Raw genomic sequence first — 8,398 nt, 5'->3', positions numbered from 1 at the left:
GAAGTCTAAGGTAGTGGTAGGGCTTTTCAGGCTGGAATCACAAATCACTTAACACTGTGCAATTTAAAAAGAATCTAGAAGATGCAGGTTTTCCACAGCAGGGCCCCTGTCAGGCTGCCGAGCCAGCTAGCAATCTTCCATGATCTTCTTGAACACACATTCTTGGACTAAAATGCACAAAGTGGAAAAAACTAAATATGCAATGAAACAGACATACATGTATAAACCCATCTAAATGTTTAAGAGATATTTCTCTTTAAAAGTCTCATTCAAATGATGGCTACATACTAAAGTGATTCTTCTCGAAACAAACAGCTGTAGAAACCTACCACAGAAGTACATTTCTGGGTTCCTGCAGTAGAGGTATACTGTCAAACAGAGGAGGCACAGCCAGTTACTGTTCATGCAGCCTAACAACTTTTGTCTTAAAGAAGTGGGTTGACGGATTTTTCCTACTGCATTCACATATTGTTTTCTGACATTAACAGTCATCTGAAGAATGGAAAAAACCACATCATTGGAGAGTGGGCTGAAGGTATCAGTCAAGAAGTAAAAACTTGCTCTTGTCAGGTGGAGTGATTTATCAAGCTACTGTCTCTCAGTGGGAATATGGTGAATGACTGTGCAAGCTCATTTCAGTGCAAAGTAAAGCAAGTTAGGTTTAAGATGTTTAAACCCCTAACAGTGATGTCAACTAATCTGCTTCACTCTACTGAAATCAACTACGAGGTATTGCAGCTCCGTTCTGCATCTTGGATGCAGGGGCAGCAACCTGTAGTTGAGGGATGACTGACAGGTAAGGGACAATAGCCCCTTCATGGGTTCCAACTTGATCTAGAAAGCATTTATCAGTCTGCACCAACAGAGAGCAGAACTGAGTTGAGGGAATGTGACTGGCAGGTGTAAGAACTTCATAAATATCTGAATCAAAAATAAAAGTCTAGATGTATTAAGTATTCTGAAAAAATCTTTATTAACCAAACTTCATTTTTGGTAGTAAATGACCTTGTTTTTAGAAATAGTAGTGGTAATGGGACACACACAATGGGCAGCAATAGTCATCCACAAGAAAGATTTTGGGAGCACATCGCTGCTCCAGGCTGTCAGCTTTGCCCCATCCCATTTTCTCTTTGATGTCAGTAAGTTATTCATCTTATTAGTTCAAGCTTTATCTTTTGATCAAACTTTTGTAATATATAATTTGGAAATTAGTTTCTTAGAGGGACAAGAGCTGTCAGATAGTAACCCGTATCAGATCAACGCCAATAAAGTGGTAACAGCTTAGGACAAGTCAGAGCCAAAGTTGGAATTTCAGAGCATACGTGCAAATTATTATTTTTTAAAAACCACAGTGTTGACATTACAAGGGAAGAAAAGAGAGGAAAGATTGTATCTTCTGAGCCCTTGATCAAATTACTTCATAATTCACCCACTAAACCTATCCCCTGGTTCCCATAAGAGACAGCAATCTGAGACAGAACAAGCTTGTGGATTTTAGAGCATTAAGGGAGAAAAGGGAACAAACTACAGTGTTGCAAGTAAATCTCTAGAGGATGTAGAAACATTCAGAGATATTTTAAATAACAAAGTAGTTTTATGGAATTTTTCAGATTTAAAACAGGGGGTCGGCTTGAAATTATCCACAATCTATGTGCAAGATATACAAACTAGAAGCACAGAACTATATAGTGTCTGCAATTTCCTATGGTTTCTCTCAGTGAACTTTTTTCCAAAGTAATTGTCAAAGATATTTGATGGCAGTATTTCGAAGATGGTATCTGGTAGTTCTTAATTTATCCTAGCCTCTCATCTTTCAAGCAATTCCGTTTCTGTCTCAGTGCCTAATTTCCATTTTACACATCTTATAATTGTGTTTGTCCTTTTGTCCTTTAAAGTTGACTTCTAAAAGATTCCCATCATTAACACATCTACAAAGAACAAACAACTTGCTCCCTTTCTGGGTTCTTTGGTTGAGATATAATTATTAAAATCATAATTATTTTTCCTCACATATTTTAGAAAGTTGGAAATTGCTTTAAATTGCTCTTTTACAAAAAGTTGTGGGCTTGGACATTTTTTTCTTCTGGAAGGGATGTATGCTTTGCAGAGGTTTCAGATCCTTAACCTGTAAACTAACTCATTACTTGAGTTACTGTTCATTTTGTCTTCTATTAAGTCCTGGCTATTTTTGATCGTATTTAAATTCTTAAGAGTTTCCCTTTGAATATTTAGGAACTACTACTCTCAGCCCAGAAATCTTATGCAGTGTTTCTGGAATTCCTTACTAAGTTTTTTAAACATTTTACTTCAGCCCATCTACCTTCTCTCTCCTTTCTTAAACATAGTGTTCTCTCTTATTTTCTTAATGGATAATGCATGATCTTTTTCTTCTTAGGATATGGACATGCTAACAACCTGTAAAACTAAAAGCTGGCAAGTCCTCACCAAGATTAAACAAATGTGAAGAATACCTCACAACATTCAGCTATGCCTATTTCATGATACAGACTCTTTTCTATATATGAAAGTATAAATAGTGTCCACAGCTGTGCAATTTATCCTTAGCCATTAAACGTTTCCACAATCTTACAATTTCTAAAAGTGTCTGCATTGCCTACAAATGAGCTGCGTTAATATAAACAGCACATGAACAGCCAGGGAGCCTGTAAAACAAAAGCCCTAAGTACAGAACTTAACTAAACTTAAAAGTGTCACCTTCAGATTTAAAAAATAAGAGCTCGGAACTATTTCACAGTTGATCAATTCACCAAGAACACTTTCTAATGGTTTGATCCCACAATCTTGATTTCCTTGTTTATACTCCTTGAGGAAAACCGAGAGCTTGTTTGAAAAACATACAGCCAACCACCTCCTCTGTACTCTGACTCGACAGCGTGCTTATGTACTGGAGATACTTTGCATCCTGCTGAAAGTTCGAGAATTGTCTAGTTTGACCAAAACACCCTCCTGATACAAAAGGTGCTGAAATAATCTGGAAAGACTGACAGATCAAAACAAAAGATCAGTCTAAGAGCTAGGCACAGTAATACAACTAAACGTGGGTTCATTGTCTCGTCCTAAATAAACAAGTTCATCATATAGACTATACTATTAAAACTAATACACTTCACTTCCAGCACTTTGCAGAGGAGTAAGCGAGACTAAAATAAGCTGTACATTGTATCTTATCTCCATTTTAAGAATGAACAAGTTTCTTAACCTCTTTGTCTCAGTTGCCAAGGCTACAAGTGAGGCATGACAAAGGCAGGAAGAAAACCCAGATATTTTTTGGCTCCCAGTTTTTTTTTTTTCTTTTTGCTGTTCAGCCATCTTATCTTCCTAAACTGTAGGCTGTAGTTATTTAAGCATACATATTATTCTATGTGCAGCCTGTTTTTTTGGCGATTCTAATCAGCTTTCCTTTTTGCAATCCTGGCCAATTGTTTGGTGATTAAATTTGATCGCTTCTTGCTTATATGCACTTGGAAATAATCAAGGAAACAATACCCCGACCAGTACTGGCTGAGGAAAGGACACATTCCTATAAAATAAAGTTAAACCAATCTATTTTTAAAGGTATGCAAATGATGTGAGAGAAGACAGGAAACCACATTTAAAGTGTAAATCAAACCCATTGTTTTGTAAAATTTCTGGAAGGGCTTTGAAAAATGGCTTTTTCTACTTTTCTCCCCCAGAATTTCTTTGTTCACTACAGAAGGAAAAACAAAACAACAGGAAAATGAAGTGATGTCCCTCCTCTGCAGAGAAGTAATGAAGTCTCCTCCCCCTTCCAAAGGGGATCACAGTTTGCCAGCTTTGGCAGCCCCTGTAGTATTTAAAATAGAAATTAATCCCAAAATGTGATTTGGCAAACAACTGCTGAAATATTCAGTAAGTCTGTTTTCCCTCTTTTCCACTTCCTTTCTACCATTCTAATAATATCTAGAGAAGCTTTCAAACACCTCAAAGATTAAACGCACGCATAGCTAACATCTAGACAAAGAGCCCCACGAACTTTAACACACATGCAACATATGAATCAGACAGACCAGACAGACCTATCTTTGTAAAGAGAGTGCTCCTTGTACGGCCAGTTCCCAGGCTGCTGTGACGTTTCAAACAGCTGTTTTTATTCTTACATACAGCTTGAGTTCTAAGGGAGGCACCCTATGTGCCTCCGAGACCCGAGAGCACCAGTTGATTTCTCCCACTTGATTTGTTATTAGTAACAGCCAACACTATCAGATTTTGTAACTGGTTCCATCAATTTTTCAGCACACATAGGCAGGACTAAGATTTCCACACCACAGTAATTTTTCACCTACAATGTGGTGAATCCTACAATCCAGAACAAATGATATTTTGTAGGTATTTTCGAGAGAGTATGTAATGCCGTGTTGAAAGAAAATATAAGGGCAAAAGATGGTAGATGAATCAAAGATATGAACCCTTCACAGGGATATCCAAACACACTGCCAGACTGAAGCACGCTAGCTGGAGCCAGTATGCAAGAAACTCCTCCCAAAACAATTGTTTTTGAAAAAAAAATATTTCATATGAAACACAACTTGGCACAGGGTGGGAACAATAAGCCAGTTGTCACAGATGTTTGAAGCAACAACAGAAAGCACGTTTTACTAACGTAGGTAAGAAACTAGATGCGAGAAAAACACCACAATTCAGCATTAAACAAATGTTTTCAACAAGAGGAGCAGATCATGTGGCAGGTATAACTACTATTTCATTAGACTTAAATCTTTAAAACCACTGACTTCTCACTAACTAGGAAGTGCTGTATATAATCTATCTTATGCATTCACATAATAAAAGCAGTGAAGTATTTCTGAATCCACAAAATGTTAGTTTTAACATGCAACTAGCCAACCAGCAGACTGCTTCATATAGTAGTTTCAATTTCTAAGATGGGCAAAATGTCTTGAATATATTAATGCAATATCATAACGTTACCAAAACATTCCTGTTCAGTATCTTGCAACATACCTCCAGAAAATTTCAGGACCAAAATTTTCTCATTCAAAGAGTAGAGAAACTTTCCAAGCATTTTCAACCAACATTTTGTCTTCTGTATGTTTTAAGTTTTAGAATTTTTACAATCCAATCCTGAGGCCTGACAGTCATTTCTACCTTGCCATCAATGAAACTGTTCAAAGGTAGCATCAGGAAGACTCAAAGATTGATTTCACAGATCACTGGTCCAGGCAGTGTTTGTAAACTGCTGACCCAAAACCAGGGAGAATTGCTAGGGCCTTGTGAATTGAAGGGAAACTTACAGCTTGCTAGACAATTTAAATTGATTTGAAACCTGAGGTTAGCCTGTCAGTTTTTCCTAAAAAAAAAAAAAACTTTTAAGAGAGTTCATTCTAAATGAGTCATATTAGCCCACACAAGCAAATCACCACATTGTTCTGGCTTCCCCCTCAAAACGCATCGTGTACTCTCAGTACAATACTACTGTACAAATAATTCAGGACTTGTCAAAAGCTACCACCGAGCTCTAATAACAGCAGTCCTATTCTGTACATTCTTAAATCAAACAAAAATAGCAGCCTGCTAAAAACCAGCCAGTGCTTCAAAATCTCCAATGCAGATGAAGAAATAAATCTCTGCAATGAAGTATGAGCCACATCAGCCTGCTTCAGAATCTCAGTGCAGAAAGAGCCTCACTTCCTGGCTGCAAGATAAGACTGTGGTGGACATATGAAAACTGCTATGCAAAAGAAATAACAAAAAGCATCAATTAATTTCACCAAGTTATTTTAATGCAGACCATTGCTACTAAACACTTCAGACAACTTAATGGTGTTTCCACTTTGCCTTTTTGGCTGCTATTTCCAACTGATTCAGCTCCAGGAGTGAGAATGTTTGCATTGACAAAGTTTTTGTCACAGTCAGCATTCTGTTGAGAACACTATGCCCTATTTTAGATTTCAGTATATTTTACAGAAAAGTTAAAAAAATTATGGGTGCATGTCATTCTGCCAATCATTCTCAACTTATCAAGCTTTAGTCATGACCTGACAATACCATAAGACTTGAATGCGTTTTACTGTTTTGCAGACAGCCTGTGAGATCCCTTGTCACAAATGATGGAAAAAGTGATCTTGAGGTGAATGATGAAACTTGTAAAAATGGGGCTTCCTTACTGAAAAAGCATTTACTCAGTCTCTGACTCGGGAGTTTAAAGGCAGGATCTTCCATGCCCTAAAAATGGCAAAACCCCATTTACTCTAGGTGCTCTTCTCCTATCTTAAAATTGAAATTTCTGATTAAAACAATCTGAAAACTTAACAACAAACTAAGCATCATCCCAGTTTCCAAGTTTTTCCTGTTGCCGAACAATACAGGAATTAATTCCCAAAGATTACTCCCAAATCACATGCTAACTTTAAGTATTCAGCCATGAGAAAAGTAAATACTCATCAGCAGGTTTGACTGCAAGCTTCTGATCTGCAGTGTAGCTCTTCCAACTCACAGACAGAAATATTTAACTAGCAAAACCTATGGTTGCTCTGAACAGACCGTAACACATGACCCAGCATGTGCTTTGACAGCAAGTTATACAAAATAGATGACAATAAAACAGAGTTACCAAAACAAAATATAACAGTGCCAGGATAAGCCTCTAGAACTATACTTTGTGATACAAAGCCATAAAACTTTACCATTTGAACTAAAGACTTAAAACTCTCAGACTGACTTGGGCTACTGCTTCTAACTGCTGAGGTCAAAAGACATACCCATACTGTATTATGGCAACTAAATAAATATTTACCATAGCTGTTTTCAAAAGGCTGGGTTAGCAAAGTGAGTAAGACTATGAGAGTGTTCTGGGTCCTCTTTTAAACTCTGGAATAATTGAGTTCTGGCAAGCTTTTAGTTCTCTTGTTTGCTAAATCAGTGAATTATGGAGTTTTGGGTTTTGATTGGAGATGATTGAAAAAGACACTTCACTCTACTGCCTGTCTGCTTCCAACGCACAGGCAGCTGGGATGCTTATTAAATGTTTCCTTAAACAGCACTTTAAAGGAAAAAAAATTTAGTAACCGAAAGTCAGACCAAATTTCTGGAAAGAGACGGGAACTTCAGTCACACTCCCCAGACAGTGAAAAGCTAGGCTGATATGCTGCTATGAGGAGTTCTTAAATCAACATTACCTTCTACTGCACTACTCTGCCGATAAAAATGGACTCTTACAACTGGAGACTAATACTACTCCCTAAAACAGCATTAACAGCCACTGCAACACAAATGTATCTGTAAGATATACATATACACGTCCAGACAAATTTGAGCTCACACAGTTCGCGGTATGAAAAGAATAAAAAATGTCTTGCCTTCGAATGAAAGTTTGCAGAATATATTTCTTCCCAATAACACTAAAAAGTTCATTTTGAGACATAAATCTTTTCTTAATCTGTGGATTTCAGAGAAATGTAGCGTAGAATGATCATGTCTGTCCAAAATCTTCATGGCCAAAGATGTTTTCAGACAGTCCTCTTCAACTACCAACCGAATTTATATACTTTACCTTTCACAAATACTAAAATGGATCTATTAGCAACTGTTTTCTATAAAACGATAAATATATGAATACATGCAAGATATGAATTAGCGGAAGTTGGTTCATGAAAGTGCCAGAACTGACTAGTTTGCAGAGCCAAACACCAAAATAAGCCACAGCTCCTAAAATTATTTCTTCAGTTCAAGGACTTCCCCCCCACCCCAAAGGCATATTCTCTTTTCTAAGTCATCACCTTTTTGCCAGATTCCAAAGTAGGCCCTTCAGCCCCAAGTCTGCTTTGTCCACTAGCCTCTACCTATGAAGTGAAAGAAGAAATAAAGCAGTGAAAATAAGTAATTTGAACACAAGTTCCAAAAACTAACAGCTTCCACAGTTTGTGCCAATATTTTCTCAGGAAGTTATAATTTTTTACAGAGCAAATTCCAATGATTTTGAATTCTGAAAGTACTAAAGAAAAATCTTTTCTACTATAAAGACTGCACATTTAAGCCTCCCATATGAACTGTAGGGGACTACAGGTCTTACAGAGCTAGAAGACAGGAAAATCTCTCAGGTTTTACAGGGCTACAAGCAGCAAATACTTTACCAAAATAAAAACCTGAGGTCATGCTTAGAACTTTAAAAACAAATGTTTTGTAATAAAAAGCACAAAGCTCAAGAGAGTTGCTCATCTGAAAAATATGCAAAAAAACCTTTCAAAAAGACACATTTATTCCAACACATCTTAAAGAGGCAGAAGAGATTATGTTCCCTGTTTTTTCAGTGTACAGCTTTTCCAAAAGGAAATGCTTATCACATGTCCTAGCACACCCTGTAAAACAGTGCAGACACTTTAGGGTTACAGCAATTAGCAAA

Source organism: Gavia stellata, chromosome 13 (genome assembly GCF_030936135.1).
Source record: "Gavia stellata isolate bGavSte3 chromosome 13, bGavSte3.hap2, whole genome shotgun sequence".
Lineage (NCBI taxonomy): Eukaryota > Metazoa > Chordata > Aves > Gaviiformes > Gaviidae > Gavia > Gavia stellata.
This window is presented reverse-complemented; position numbering follows the sequence as displayed.